This window comes from Malus sylvestris, chromosome 2, assembly GCF_916048215.2.
Source record: "Malus sylvestris chromosome 2, drMalSylv7.2, whole genome shotgun sequence".
Classification (NCBI taxonomy): domain Eukaryota; kingdom Viridiplantae; phylum Streptophyta; class Magnoliopsida; order Rosales; family Rosaceae; genus Malus; species Malus sylvestris.
The window spans coordinates 4121776-4138479 of NC_062261.1; the positions used below are offsets into that span (position 1 = coordinate 4121776).

Consider the following 16704-nt stretch of genomic DNA (forward strand, 5'->3'; position numbering starts at 1 on the left):
TAGTGAAAGTTAAATACCAGTGTCAGGAAAGGAAGTCGATGATGACAAGAGAGAAATTTGGCTTGAAAAATGTATGATGTTTGCAACATGCGTCACCGGAGTATCAACTTTAAGCTCTCCATCTCTCCGTCGTTAATGTTTCGTAAGCAGCATTGTTAAAGTTCTCTACGTCAAGGGGGAAACTGAAGATGGTTTTGAATGAAGAAGAATGGAAAATATAATTTAGAAAATGAGAAAGAAAATATAATTGAAACTAAAAAAATGAGAAATTAAAAGAGAGATTTATTATTTTCTAGGAGGTCTTGGGGTTGGGCCATGATTGTAAGAGAGGATAAGCACGGGTTCCTATGGAAAGGGGAAAATTTCGGAGCGAGAGGGTAGCGGTTTTTTCACTTGCTCTCTTGGACTTTGGGCTTTTGGATTGGATTGGGCCAATTACTTACTTAGGCCCCATCCCACCAGATGACTTTTTGTCGGTCTGTATTGACTAGAGTGAACGTGCTAAACTAGAATTTTGAGGTCTTGAATTAGCAAATGAATGTTCAATAAAAGTGTCATGTCAGACTTGTAAGGCTGTCTTTAATAAGAAGTTGCCGCGTTTTGTCAAAAACTGATCCATCTAATTACAAATTGTAACCATATTAGTTGAGTGCATATGCTACATCACATTTAGTGAATATTCAGTACATATGACACGTGATCAAACTTGTAAGGTTGTTTAAGAAGAAGTTATCACGTTCTCAAGAGTGGAGCAGAGAAGAGCACTTCCCTGCCGTGTTTTCCTTCTCCCCTTTACAGGGAATCTGTGTCACCATTAGATAGGATATTCGAACACAAGACCTTGAATTGAGAGGTAAACGCTTTTACAAAGCTTTTACAAGCACATTCTTGTTTACCAAAATTATTGAGACTAAAGGAGGTCTTAACGCCATTTTGGCTAATACTATTATGTATATTTACGAATGGTTTTAAGTTTGGGTTTAATTGGATAATCAGAGAGTAGTGCATCAAACTACGGATATTCAAAAACCAAAAGCACAATTCATATTCCTCTAACAAGTCCACGCAAATAACCACAATCAAAATGTTAGTTCATAACTGGTCATATAGAACTCAGTACAAAAGCACTAAAAGCGTCCAAGTGAAAGTGCTGTCTCCTCATGTAGTTTCATTTAACTTAGTTTCACATGCCAGTCCGTCACACGCTCAACTCCTCAACGTTTGGGCTCAATGCAGCTCAACTCCTCATCGTTTGGGCTCAAAGCATTCTCTATCCTTTCTGTACGAGAGACAATAAATTTAAAGTTCTTGTGATGAAACCATGTAAAACATTCAGAAATCTTGATTTAACCCTTTCTCAAGATCATAGGTTGTGTCATCTCAACCTATATCTTAGGTCTTATGAGTGCTCATAATACACTAATATGACGCTTGTTTTCTGGCCAGGACAGAAACAAAATCATGCAGGAAATTGTCATGACAACTTAAGCGTAAAATGCGACCGGAAAAACACTAAACAGGATAGCTATGCTTTCTTCGTGTAAACCTTAACAACAAAGACTATACCGTATCTGTCACAGTGATATGCGACCATAAGCCCAACTCCAAGGATCAGCTTTCCAAGAGCTTTGAAGGCTACAAATCAAAAGTTACATGCAGTGATGACATAATCATGAAAAAATACAGTCATAAATTAAAGGAAAACATACCGACTTCTAGTTCTGGCAATTCACTATTGGGCCATATATTTGAACCACATTATGATGGATACCTACAATACAGATCACAAATAAAATCTGAGCAGACACAAAGTATTATGTTCTGTTTACGCAAAATCTATAAGTTCTCAAATAGGATAGATAAAGATAAACATATCCCAGCATAAAGACGACTTGTCCTGGCTAATTCTAAGAAAGCTTGTATCAAATGTATGATAGTTATTCATAACTAACACAAACAACAGTTTGGCCAAACATTACTGGTCTGAGCCATATACTGTGTGACCTCAGACAAAACAGATCCCACATGTACTCAGATTATGATTGATGTCCCAATAGACTTTTAGGCGGTGCTCTGATATAAAACATCCAAATTAGGGTGGACCACATAATACACCCCAATGGATCGTTTTAAGCTCCTCCACTGCTAAAGCTATTGCAAAATGCGCGTTAGGATTATAATTCTATTAGAAGCGCCTTTCCTTACTAGGCAAATGAACCATATAATACACCAAGATGGATGTTATACACGTTAGCGTTTGAGCAGAATTTTTTTGGTTATCTCATTGTCTCACATTGCTAGAATTGAAAAGTTTATAATATAATAACGTTCGCATATGAACTTGAGAAACGATATACTGCCGGCTGGCCGGGAAGGTGCAGTGAAAGAGAGGAAAGGAAGAAAGAAACAAACATGCATGAAAGGACAAAGACTATCCAATAGATTATAAACAATGATTTTTTGGGGTGATTACAACTATTCAACCATCAATAATGCATTATTTTAGTTTGGAATTTGGAAGCATTTGAAAAGTAACATGACATCAACCACATAATAAACAAAAGTGATTAGAAAAAAACCCAAATGTGAAGGAATAATTAAAAACAATTATTCAAGATAAGCGATAAATGATTCAACCATTTACAAGATATGAACTTAGAACAACAATCTATTGGATCGTTGTATTAACTATTAAGTGGTGCTCTAATATAATATATCCAAATGGAGACGAACCATATAATACACCCAAATGGACCATTTTTAGGCTCCACTGCTAAAAACTAATGCAAAACGGGCATTAGGATTAAACTATAAGAACTAGGATTGCAGGGAAGACAAAACACGCAGGAAAGCTATAAGACTACACAAGGTTTTCACTGTGATTGCATACCCTCAACGTTGTAGGGAGCAACCTTTTTATAATCACTTTACATCAGGGTTTCAAAAACCCTATTTACAAGCTTACATTTTGAAATTCAAATACTATAACTAATTCTGATAAAACAAATATTTAAAAATTCAAATGATTTTAACAGAAGCTCCACTTGATAAGTGTTGTTGACTGAGTAAACCAACTGAAGAGTTTCTGTTTGAAGAGGAAACTTGACTCCGTCTAACATAAACTTGTATTAGCTAGCTTTCCTAGTCAAATGAACCATATGATACACCCAAATGGATGCCATCATGCCATATATAAACGGACCAGGATCCTCTCCTGAGCTAAGGATGAGGATCCTCCTGACCAAGGAGTGTGGGCCGTTGGATGAAAATCCAACGGCTACAAACATGGGATCCCTTTAAAGTTATAATAATTGTAGAACATCGTCTTTGAAAACTAAGATTAAGAACTGAAGTTCTCCTACAACTCTACACAATTGAAAGCCCGCTCAATGGGGCTTGAGTTTTTTGTAAACTTGTGTATTTAGGGGAGAGATTAGGGACCTCAGTTTTATACATAGAATTTAATAAGGATCCCTCTCATTAATTGATTCTTATCAAAGAGTAGCCTTATCACCGTGAAACACTAATGCATTATATCAGCTAGAAGAGTTCTAGTTTTATCGAAAATGTATCTAACTTGAAATTGTAAAGAAATACAACTCCTGGTAAGTCTACCACAAGTGTCAATCCTTATCTCTTTATCATTCCACATCACCAAGTGTTTGCTCTCATATAGAACTTACACAAATCTCATGTACTTTCATCTAAATTATTTTTCACAACGGTGAATATATTTCAATGGCTTGGTTTTCACATGCCAGTCAGTCACATGCTCAACTCCTCAAAGTTCGGGCTCAATGGCTCGAAGAGAGCTTCCACTTCACTCTGATTCACCTCCCTCTTACTTTGACAGGTTCCACTTCGGATTCTGCATTGACAAAAAACAGAAGCAAAAGATTGTTGAGAGTTGTCCCACATTGGTGAGGGACAAGGCTTGCTATGTGCTTATATGATCTTGGGCTACTTCCAATATTGTCAATTGATTTTATGATGGAACCTCAATTTCATCATGGTATCAGAGCCAAGTTGTCAACGTGTGAAGCCCAATGGCCACACGCGCTCCACGTCACCTAGTTGTTGTCCACGGTGTAGGCTTGAAAATCCGTCACACGTGCGGGGGCGTGTTGAGAGTTGTCCCACATTGGTGAGGGACAAGGCTTGCTATGTGCTTAATGTCAAAGATAACGATCTTGGGCTACTTCCCATGCCAATTGGTTTTATGGTGGAACCTCAATTTTATCAAAGATAACGATCTGTTCTGATGGAACCTCAATTTCATCAAAGATAGATCTGTTCTGATACAAGGAAAGTAAGATGATTATATAACTGTAGGTCTAGTACAGGCTGTAATGGTTTATGTTGCAGCAACTCCGTCAGCAAGTGATTTTCAAGTAAGGAATCTTGAGCATAATTAACGAACCTGATCCTTGTCCACCAAAACTGCCCGCACACCTTCAGCAAAATCATTCCGCAAAGACGATCTTCTAGCAACGCGATATTCAGTTTTCATCACACCAGTTAGCTGGTATGGATCAAGTAAAGCACATGTTACTCACTCAGAAAATGTGAAATACTACAACACAAAATCTATCAAAAGGATGCAACCTTGAAGAGCTTCATTTGCCCACTCCACCACTACAACAGAAACAATTTGATAGAAAATACTTGACAGCCACGTACAAGCCTCTCAATAGAAGAGTAAGACGGATTTCATTTCATCATCGATAAACAAATGGCATTGACAAACTTACCAGTAGCATCTGAACTCTGCTGCTGCTTTTTAAGTTCATCAATTGTCACAAGAACCGACTTATTTGCACCAAATGCTGAAGTTATTTGAGGTAAAAGACTCCTGAGCTGCGCTTCGAATCTGGGTTGCTGCTGAATTTCGCCACAGTTGTAATTGACAACATTGACAATTGTCTCTCTCGCAATAGTACCTTCGTAATGATCCGGTACTGACCTTGGCCCGATAGGCCAATACCAAAGGCCATTGTTATGGCCACGAAGCTTATACGTGGCTGTCAAGCCCGACACGTGAATAGCATACTCTACTACTGTGTTACATTGTGAGCATTTTATCCAAAATTAATTGACAATAAGTGAAAAAGTTGAAAGATTATGTATGACTTTAATTATGGAAAGAGTGAAGAGGCAATTTCACCAAACTCCAGTAAAAAATTTGCAAAACCAGAACACAAACGGAAAATGAATGATCCTAAGTTCTTAAGAGTTTCCAAAGAAACAAAATTTAAAACAAAGAACATAAAATGATACCAGGCTTTCCAGATTCCAGCTTCTCTTTTCCATGACTCCATCCAAAATTGTACCTAAACATGGATGGCAGGTAAAAGGAAGACAAGCAATAAAACTTTGTAAAGATTCCCAAGAAAAGCAATAAAACTACGTAAATATTAGTTAATAATGTCAAGAGAATAGTCTGTGACAAATCCAAGAGTTGAGATGAGACTATCTTTCTGGCAGGAATTTTTGGAATTTTTCTCTATTGTAAGGAAAACATAGATTGATGTTTGTGTTGACACGAAAATTATGCCAACGGCTTAAGAGAAATTGAAGTATAACAATGGGACTAAAATGACTTACCTACTATGAGGATCTTCAAGTTCCTTCTTCACCTCTTCAGGCAGATTGGCTAATCTAATAAACGAAAACAAAACTCCCATGAGCAGTGCTATAACAAACTATCTTCCTAAATTCATTATGAATTGCAGTTAAAACTTAAAATGAACATGAAAATCCTATGTAGAAGGGATATACCTAGGTGACAAGCGTAGAAGATTCCCACGCAAGGAAGAATATCCTGGACCCTGCAATTGGAAACTCAATGAAACAATTACAAAGATGCTAGAAGAAAATACTTATCAGTTTACAACAAAACGCTAGCTCTCACGAGAATCGATTAGGTATGAAGCATCAAAACAATAACATGAGACAGCATAATTTATGAGCTGTGAATGGAATAATGGAGCAAAATATCGTTGCCCAAACAGCACAATCTACAATCTACATGACGGAGAAATTACCCCGACATTACATATGCAAGTTCATGGGTTCACATGTAAGCATATGGTTTGTTTTTTTAACCGATTCGTTAACAAATTCTTTCTGCACATATAGTTTCAACCCAAAACCAAAAATTCCATTGTCAAACAAATATGCATAATACCAGAATTAAGTAAAAAACAACATACCATCATACTGATACTGATGTGATTCAGAATTAAGCATTTTTAACTTACCAAAACTGGTAATGGAAGAGATAATCAGTAATTAACAACGGTAATCGCATACCGAAATCATACATGAGTGATTGATAGGATTCCCAACCCATTTGGCCCAAATCCTTCTTCAATCTTCACTGACTAGTCTTTGTCCTTGTCCTGTATCAATCAAACCAAAATCAAAAAACGATAATTAGAAAAATCGAATTCTCGACGTGATCGACTGAGTTAAAACATAGCAATTAAACAAAACTATGAATAAAACAATTAGATTCTGTTTGGTTGCTGAGAAAATGAAGAGAATAATAACCAAAAAGTCAACTGAAATAGAATTTTGCTCTAATTTCAACGAATTCTCTTGAGTTTCTGAGCACCCAAACAGAAAAAAAAAAAAAAAAAAGCCAATCAAACCAAACTCTCATGCTCAATTTTCTCGCAACCACAAACAGAACTTAGAGGAAGAGAGAGTTACTTGGAGCTCGGAGTAGGATATGGTGACTGGTGTGACGGTGGGGACGGCGGGGTCGGAGGACGGAGGCATAGTTCGACAAGAAATTTGGCGGGAAAGACGGGGGGTTGGAGTGTGGCGGTGGGGAAGAATCCGTGGGAACGAAGAGGAACTTTGGTACGGAAGGAGGGTTTTTATATAGGAGGGAGGGAGAGAGGTTGAGAGCGAAAGGCGTGATTGTCAATTTCAATTTTTTTTTTTAAGGAATAAAGAAAGAAGAGAGGTTGAGCATCAATTCCCGTTCCCTCCAAAGCAAAGAATATATTCACGATCACGATGTACGGCAAAAATTGAAGGTGGAGTATTAAATACGTAAAATTATTAGTTAAATTTAAAATTAATTGTGTATTATTAAGAATTTGATTGAAAATGATTTTAAAATGATTGAAAACGTTTTTGGCTAAAATGTTTTTTTTAAATTCAATCCTTAGTAAGACCAAGCAGATCTTAAAAAAGTACTTGGGGGTACTTTCTATAAAAAACACATATCTTGAGCACTTGAAGTTCTTTTAGAATCCAAAATCAATTTAACAAAAGTATGTCTAGTCTTTTTTATTTTTTAACAAACAATATTATCTACTTTAAGGAAGGGGATATGTTTAATCTCACAATGAACTAGCATATTAATAATGTTGTTCAAATTCGTTTTTGTCGAGAATCAAATCTAAGACCTACTATTTATAAGTAAGGAACAATACCTTTATATCGTAATACTAAATGATGTGTTTATTCATTTTTAAAAGACTTTAAAACCAACCCTAATTTGTATCAAATTCTAAAAATTTGAATTGGGATGTAATATGTATTGGGTCTTTCTTCATTCAATAATATTTGGAACTTTAACGAAAAATTCCTGATACTGTTCATTGTAACGAAAAACCATATTTTTACACTAAAAAGTCAATTCTGATACTATTTACTTGACCCTTTATTTTGTTTTTATCGTTAAAATTCGAAATTTTCAAGCTCTTTTCATTAGTTTTCTTATAATATTTACGTTGATTTCGGGAAAAAAAAAAGGATTCAATCGGGAAAAATAACAAAATGGGAAATAAGAATATTCTAATTGAGGTTTTTATTAATTATTTTAGGCGGATGGTTCATGTGAAGATTATGAAACGCTTTAATTCTCTCATGTGTGATTCCATCTCGATCCAAAGCTAACGGTAAAAAATATAATTAAGGTTGTTATTAATATCAATTCATGTATATTTTAGCATGTGTCATGTTATTAAGTTAGACAGTCAAAAATATATATCGGATGTTATGAGATGTCAAGTCCGACACGCGAATAACATGCTCTCTACTACTGTATTACACTGTGAGGAGTTTATCCAAAATCAATTGACGATGAGTGAATAAGCTGAAAGATTATACACAACTTTAATTACGCAACGAGTACAGAGGCAATTTACACCAACCTCCAGTCAAGAATTTGGGCTCACAATCATTAGCCAATACGCTTTTTTCTCATGCCTTATGTTCATAGTTTGATATTCTGGTGTCCTATGACCCTGACATGACAAGTTCCACTTTTTGTTCATTATCTCGACGAAACAATCACATTTACCCTTAACGGCACGGTTCGGTTCCGGGTATAGAGTATGGGTTGGGTTCCGTTACAGTTCCGACACTACTTAGCACTGTAGAGAAGGAAATAAAAAGACAACTTGCTTCACTCAATGCTGGAAAAACAGTTTCTCCTTATAATCTAAACAGTTTCTCTTTCTCAATGCTGGAAAAACAGCTTGCTTCACTCATAGGAAAGAAATTGCGTCAGAGTATAGAAAAGACATACCTACAGATCCTCCTCCTGGACTCTTTGCCGCTATCCGTGAAAACCCAACATCTGGGAACAAACAAATTACATTCTCTGGCATTAGCAAGAACAGTCCTCTGAAATGTATCCATACAAAGTTAAGACGCAAAAAATTCAAAAAGGCAATGTAATTCACAACATTGACAATCTCTGTCTGACAAGGCAATAATACCTCTGTAATGATCCGGTAGTGACCGTGACCTGATAGGCAAACACCAAAGCCCATTGTTATGCCATCCATGAAGCTTATATAGGGCTTCTTGTAGTCAGAGATTTTGCATCTTAGAGAATACTCAGCAGTGAATACCTGAAAAACGTGCAGCACAAATATCATACCAGCAGCCTCTCAATCTTAAGAAATGGTAGCTTAGAAAAGATATGAATCCTGTCCAACCAATACAAGTCATATTACCCAAGTTAAAGCAAAATCAAGACTAAACAAATGATCAGATGTTATAGGTTGCCCAAGAATGTCAAACATGAAATTATAAAAGAAAAAAAATAATCGTATGTATTGAACATTAATAAATACATGCTGAAAGCACAATCTTAGCCGCAATTTATGACATTTATACAAGATCGAATAGCTAAAGAAATTAAAGAAGTAGCAGAACTCATATAAGAGATTTTCACTGAACTTTTAGGCTTACCAACAAATACATCATTACGAGTCTAATGCATGAATTTTGTTAAAAGGGGCTGGCTTGCTTGTATTAAGGCTTAATCATCAACGATTTTGCAAGGGTCAATCGTCTTGCTAGTTGTAAATCTATTCACTATGAAAATTACCAAAATACATCTTATATGGTAGTGAAGGAAGTCATCTTATATTATCTGGATTTTAGAAAACGGTGTAAGGTTATAAGTCTGTTATTCTATATAGTTAAAAGGACACAATTAGACCTCAATCATATTCGGTGGTTGGTTTTTGGCCGCGATCTGCTTCACATCACCGCCTGCAGGTAATCTAAATCTGGGTTATTACCTATCAATGAATCAACGTGCCAACTTAACGGACACCATTTATCTCTATATGGCAAAAAAACAACACAAAAAGGAACAATGAAGTGAAACAATAAACAACATGACATGAAACAGCACGAACATCAAAGACCAAAAATCTACCACGTAAGCACCTAAACAAGAAATAACTTTAGTTCAAAGCAAAGCGTAATGTAGAAACCTTCAGCACAAAAGGTGTGTTTTTGTCCTTTTGAATTTCGGCAACAACCACTTTAATGTCCTTTCCTGCATTTACCATGATTGGTCACTCTCAAAACCTTACCTAAGAGACCCAAAAACAAAAATAACCGCCAAAAGAGCTAAACATACATATCTAGAATAACTTATTTAACTACACGCTAAAATGGAAGTGTAAAATTGCCAAGAAAGATAAGAAACTATTCAAATACGAATTCTGGGCATTACCGCCACAAAAGGCACGAGCCGAGCGGCTATCAACAAGGACACACTTCACATTTGGGTCAGATTCCCATTCATCCAGATAGCTCTTGTATTTCACATCCATATCTGCGTTTTCCAACAATTCCCACTTAAACAGAAACACAAAATTCTTCGAAAAAAAGCTAACTTGTTCGAAATTTGAATCCAACGTTTCGTCTTATAACAAATGCAATAACATAGATTTGTAATCAATACGATGCCATAAAGTTCAAGCTCAAAAATAAAGAAACAATAATCTTCTTCTGCAAGATTGTATTTCATTTCACAATAATCAATTACACAGATGTTAATATATATAGCCTTTGACTTTTTACATTTGTACCCTTGACTGCCTTAACTAACCCTTTAACCATTCTAACAAACCACAGTTATTAACTAAAACTAACCACATTTAGTTTTACCAAACTATTTTACAGTAACAGAAATGGATGACTCATCCTCCCTAGTAAAAAATTCAAGTCATCACCAAATCAAAAGCATTTACAGATATATACATATATACATATATACATATGCGCGTCTGTGTGTTTATCTACATACCTAGGTTCATGGCGTTGAGAGCTCGGGGGGTGACCGAGGGTGATGACGGCGACGCCAATTGGGTGGACGCTGCTCTTGACAAATGCGTCGGCAGAGGCCATGATCCCAAAGGTGCGGAGAAGGCGAGGGGATTTGGAGGGTTTGTAAAGAGAGAGCTTCGAATTTGGATTGAGGAAGAAGAAAGCGGACGAATGCATCGCTCGTCCTAATAAGCTTCCCATTACTTCTGTTTGAGAGTGACTGTGTCAGTGTCGGGAGAGAGATATTTTTGGTGCTTCTGAACCGGTCTACCCTTGATGTTACGGTTAAATTACCGGGAAAAAGAACTGCCGCCATGGCCACGGAGGGAACGTTGAAATTTGAAAGAAGTGTTGAAGTATGGACTTGCCTTCATTTATTGAACTTAGAAATCGAAAACCGAAAGAAGCGTCAGACTCAAACATGTGACGATGACGATGCATCACCACCTTGGTTGTGCCTCTGGATCAAAAACCTACCATCACCATCAAAATCGTGCATATTTTCCTTCTTAGGTTTGTCCCATACTAGATTAACCCCTGTTCCCTTAATTGATTTATAGTATCTCCCTGGCATTTCAAAAGTTACATCAACTTTATCCCCACTTTGCAAATTGAGCTTATCGTTCAATATTTGTCCTTGCCAAAGAAACCATTTTTCAAATACATCATCGCGCATTTTTATAACCTAATCTTCCTTGCCTATGCAGGTTCGCAACTCAGTAGGCTTGGTATTATTTATATCAATACTGGCACGAGGATGACCATCTTTCCATCTGATATAAGGGCTTGATTGATCAAGATTTGAGCAGTAAAAGCATAACAGAGTCAGCCCTTCAAAATTACGACCATCACTCGAGGGGATATCAAAACTGACTTTATTACAATCGTTGACAAACTCGAACCAATCAGGAACATAATTCCCATTGAGAAAAATGCCACCATATCCACAAGAAGTCCATCCCTATATATACAGCGCAAGTGTCATATCTATATATATATATATATATATATATATATATATATATATATACATGTACATGTGTGTTGTGTGTGTGCATGTGCGCAATAGGAAGACAATTAAAGAGAGAGAGATACCTTTAGGACGTTCCTCCTAAAATCAGCTGTGAGTTTGGGGCAGTCCCTCATATCAATCCATGTCATCGAGTTTAATGACTTATCCAAGTCTAAAAACCTCAGTGAGTGCGTGTGAATTACTTACATTCAGTTCTCTCATATTCGACATTTTCGAAAAATTGGGCATTGTTACCAAACGGAAGCAATAAGATGCATCCAGAAATTTCAAATTTGTTGGTAAATCATAGATTGTATAAAGCCTGAAGCAATTATCTAACCACAGACTTTCAAGCTTTGAAAGATGACTGAGGCTGGGTAGGGTATGAAGGTTAAGGCAGAAACTTAACCACAAATTTTCAAGTTTTGAAAAACAACTGAGGCTGGGTAGGGTAAGAAAACCATTATTTGAGAGATTTAAATTTCTTAAAGAGTCTAAGCCGTGTAACGAATCGGGAAATTGCAAGGGAAACTCCGATTGCACACACGCTAGAGATAAATGAGTGAGATTCTTCAATCTTACTGTGGAACGCGGTAGTTGTCTTATGGCTGTGGTAGTTGCTTTAAGTACTCTCAATGATATCATCTTCCCTAAATCCTCGGGCAGTTCACTGAATTGCCAACAATCATCAAGAACAAGAGTCTGAACGGATTTGGACCTGTAGAAATCCCCAGGAAGAGAAATAAGATTCTTGCAGCGTGTGAGGTTCACCAAAGAAAGTTTTTTAAGATGACCAATGGAGGGGTGAATCTTGGACAAACTCCTACACCCTTCCAATATCAACTCTTCAAGATTTGGGAGATTTGAAAAGTCTGGTGATTTTTTTAAGTCAGAGCAACTTCCGAGATTAAGGACTTTCAAGTTTTCAAGCGACTGTTGCACAAAATCAAAGGAAAATTAAAATTAATATCCAAAAGGAATATCTTAGGAAAAAAAGAAGGAAATCCAAAAACAAATAGAAACATAACATCATCATCTGTAATCGATTGTACCTTGGAGCCCTCCCAAACTTGTACCAGGTCGCTAGACGTTATCTCTAAAATAACTAGTCGTGGTTGATCAAAGAAGTCATCTGGTATGGACTTTAAAGGGCATCTTTCCCAACACAACCATATTAACTCTTTGGGGAGATGTTTGTATTCTCCATTGACCTGCACGTTGTAGAGCTTGAGCAGTCTCAGTTTCTTCATATTGGCAAATGCTTCTGTATTGAACCTAGGCATGTTAGATCTTGGAGGCCAAGGAGGAGGGATACCTAGAGCAAGTCCTTCAACTTCTTCAGTTCCCTGTTAACAAAAGGTTATATTCATGTGTAAGAAACGGATTATTTGCATACGTTTACATGTATGGATACAAGCAAGTACTATTGTTGGCTAATTGAGATGAATGTTACTAAATGTATAATACACATCTGTGAGTTATATGTGCTTTTCATGTACAATGCATTAATTCAGAATTTTATTGGAAATGTACTTACAGATTTATCTCTCAATACTTTAATGACCTCTTCACGGTTCCACAACCTACTCCATTTTCCAGGGTGACAGGGGAATTTTTCAGAAATGATTAATTTGGCCATTTCTCGAAGCAAATCATGCATATTCAACTTGTTGTCTTCAACAGTTATAAGGCATCGTTCACGGAGGTCACTAATTCCTATTGTTGCAAAAAAGTTACATCCATCTAATATTTTTGCGACATAGTCCTTATCCTGTCCAATAAAGAAACAAGATATGTCAAGGAATATAGCCTTCTGTGTAGGATGTAGCATTTCAAAGCTTTCTCTTAGCGGTTTCATTATTCCTTCATTAGGAAATGTTTTCAATTTCTCCAAATGACTTTTCCACTCTCTTGGGGTTCTTTCAACCATAGAAGAACCTAAAACTTCAAGGGCTAGTGGCAAACCTCCACAGTAAGAAACAACCTCTTTTGAGAGTTCAAGATATCCTTCATTAGGCCAACTATTTCCAAAGGCATGCCAACTAAAGAGCTTCAGAGCTTCATCTTCATTCAATTTCTTAAGCGGATACGTCTTGTCCACTTTCATGTTCACTTGCTTTAGTAAACGTTCATATCGTGTCGTTATGATAATTCTACTTCCTGGGCCAAACCAATCACGATTTCCAGCTATTGCATTTAGTTGTTCCACTTTGTCTACATTGTCAATAATGACAAGTACGCTTCTACGTTGGAGATGATTTTTTATCAGACTGATACCTTGATCAACACTGGATATCTTAGACTCTGTCTGTTTCAAGATGCCAGAAACAAGTTTTCCTTGCAAATCAACCAGATCATATTCACTAACGTTGGCAAGGAAACTTTTGAATTCGAACTTATGATGAATTTGGTTATAAATGGCTTTGGTAGCTGTTGTTTTACCCAATCCACCCATCCCCCAAATTCCAACCATGACAACATCATTTGATCCACCACCTGAAAGATAACTGATAATATCTTGAACGCGAGAATTGATTCCAACCGGGTGCTTGGCCACATTTAATTCGTTTGCGCTTGGAAGCCATTCCGTAATGATCTTGCCAACAATTTCTCTAATAAGCTTTGCTTCACGCCTGAAAATTAAATTCCTAAGCATTAGCGGGACTCAATGAACAGTAGGAGGTATCAGTACATGGACAATTTTCTTTCCTTCATATATATTCTAACTAGCTACTAGCTAGTATGTGATTTTTTGACCAACTTGATAAAAGAAAGAAATTCATTAATTAATTAAACTCTAATAACGGTTTAGGTTTTATATGAGAGGTTAAGGTGTATTAATTAAGCATGTTAATTAATGTTTAATTAGCTTCTGTAAAATGTTAATTAAGCATGTTAATTATATGAGAGATTAAGTCATTCACTAAAATGTTTCAAATCTTGAAAAGCAGGTGAATGATTACCCATTGTCAGTGATTTGAAGATGTTGGCCAGACAAATTTGCAGCTTCTGTAAGAGCCTTTCTCCATTGCTTTACCCTTTCTTGTTTAGCTTCACGTTCCTTGTCATCTTTTTCTTCACGGATGCCCTCTTCATGCTTCTGAAATGCTTGAGCTAAATCTCCGTTCTGCTTCCTAACATGTGAAGGATCAACATGATAGAATATTGGCAAAACACGTCGCCCCAGTTTGTATCTGCACTCCATGATCTTCACCAGCTCGTCAAGACACCAACTCGAGTCCGCATAACTCTTTGAGAAGACAATGATAGAGATCCTCGCCTCTTTGATTGCCCGGAACAGTTCCTCTTTTATTTCTTCCCCTCTTTCTAGATCGTCCTCATCAATATAAGCCTGGTATCCCCTGTCTGTTAATGCCGCGTGGAGGTGGCCCGTGAAGCCATTGCGTGTGTCTACACCGCTGAAGCTCAAGAACACGTCGTAATTCCAAAGGTTTGACTTGGAGGAGGATGAAGAGGACGCTTCGTGGGTTGTCATGGCGGTATCCACCGTTATGGCACTGCACTGGTTCAGATCACGACTGAAAAATGGCAGTAGTTGTGTTCGTGCTGTCGAACGGATGATCCTGAAATACCTAAACCCAAGTCAAGCTCCCTTAGTCAACAAGAACAAAGTTTGGAATATAATAATGTTGGCATATGGACTTGAGAAACGACATAATGTTGGCTGGAAAGTGCAGAAAAAGAGAGGAATAGAGGAAAGAAAGGAGCGAAAGGACAAAGACTATCCAAAAGATTCTTGGCTGTGATTACAGCTATTCATAGGAGAAACAACGGACATATTTTCATAGGAGAAACAACCTGCCCATCTTCATATATAATCCATTTCAACGGACATATTTTAATAGGAGAAACCACTTTAGTTTGTACTAGAAATTTTTACCCGCGCGTTGCTGCGGGATTTGAAATTGTATGAAAGATTATCTTTGAAATATATAATAGATTGTGTGATTGAAGATTAATACTATCTACATTGAAAACGTTGGAAAAAGTTTTACATACAAAATAATTTACGATACAATCCACATACAAAAGATAGTAAATTTTTTTCTATCTACATGCATTATGTTAGCCGACCCCACTTAGTGTGAAAAGGTTTTGTTATTGTTGTTACATGCATTATGTTATGGAATGAAATATATATATATATATATATATATATATCAATGTTTTAAAAGGCTCGCTAGGCGCCCTGTGAGGGCTTGAGGGTTGCCGCCTCTGTTTTAAGGAAGTGGGTGGAAGGCGCCAGAAGGCGCTGTCGGAGCCGCCTAGGCGCCCCTCAGGGGATTTATTTATTATTTTACTCCCAAACCCAAATTTTGGGTAGGGTTTTAACTACCTCATACCTCTTCCTTTCACCATCATCTCTCTGCCCTGTTTTCTAATTTTTATTTTTTATATAATGGATGTGTGCCGTCTGCATGCATTGTTGTATGTGTGCTCATTGTGCTTTTCATCCTCTATGTTATATATATAATATAATATATGTATATATATGTGTGTATATGTGTGTATATGTATTTATAATATATGTGTGCTCACGGTGATTATTAAGATTAATAATCTTCTTCTTTTTTAATATAATATATGTGTAAACTCAGTGTATATATTAAAAAATTTAGGTGTCGTGAGGCTTCGCCTCACGCCTAGGCTGGGCTATCCCTCGGACGCCTCGCCCACGCCTCACGCTTTTAATACATATATATAACTAAGTTCCAGAATATGTAAACTTCATAACTTGGAAATTTTTTGACAAATTAATCAGATTTAACTGTGGGATAGCAAGGTCGCCTATAAAGTTGTGAAGTCGTGGAAGCATAAAGGACAAATAACAAATGAGTTTTGAGAAATTATTCCACAAATGTCATTCTGCAAAATGTATTAAAGACGATTGGTATAAGATTAGCAATCATGAGTAGTGTAACAACATCAACAAAATAACTATAAACCATAATTGAACATAATTCAAATTTCGTTTTGCAAAAAAAAAAAAAAAAAAAGAAAAGAAAACAGACTAACAATAATTCAGCCTTCAATCCTGAAGTCCTACTCAAAGAGCCAAACTTGAATGCAAGCTTTCT

The 16704-nt window shown here is 36.6% G+C and overlaps 1 protein-coding gene and 2 pseudogenes across 2 annotated transcripts in view; 1 reads left to right on the forward strand and 2 right to left on the reverse strand.

Moving 5' to 3' along the window:
- LOC126588055 (3-hydroxyisobutyryl-CoA hydrolase-like protein 3, mitochondrial) overlaps positions 1–10981 on the reverse strand; it is a 33298-nt pseudogene extending 22317 nt beyond the window's left edge.
- Positions 1–16704, forward strand: part of LOC126595294 (uncharacterized) — an 87525-nt gene that overhangs the window by 50572 nt on the left and 20249 nt on the right. The window lies entirely within an intron of this gene.
- LOC126595156 (disease resistance protein RUN1-like) lies at positions 10994–16702 on the reverse strand (annotated as a pseudogene).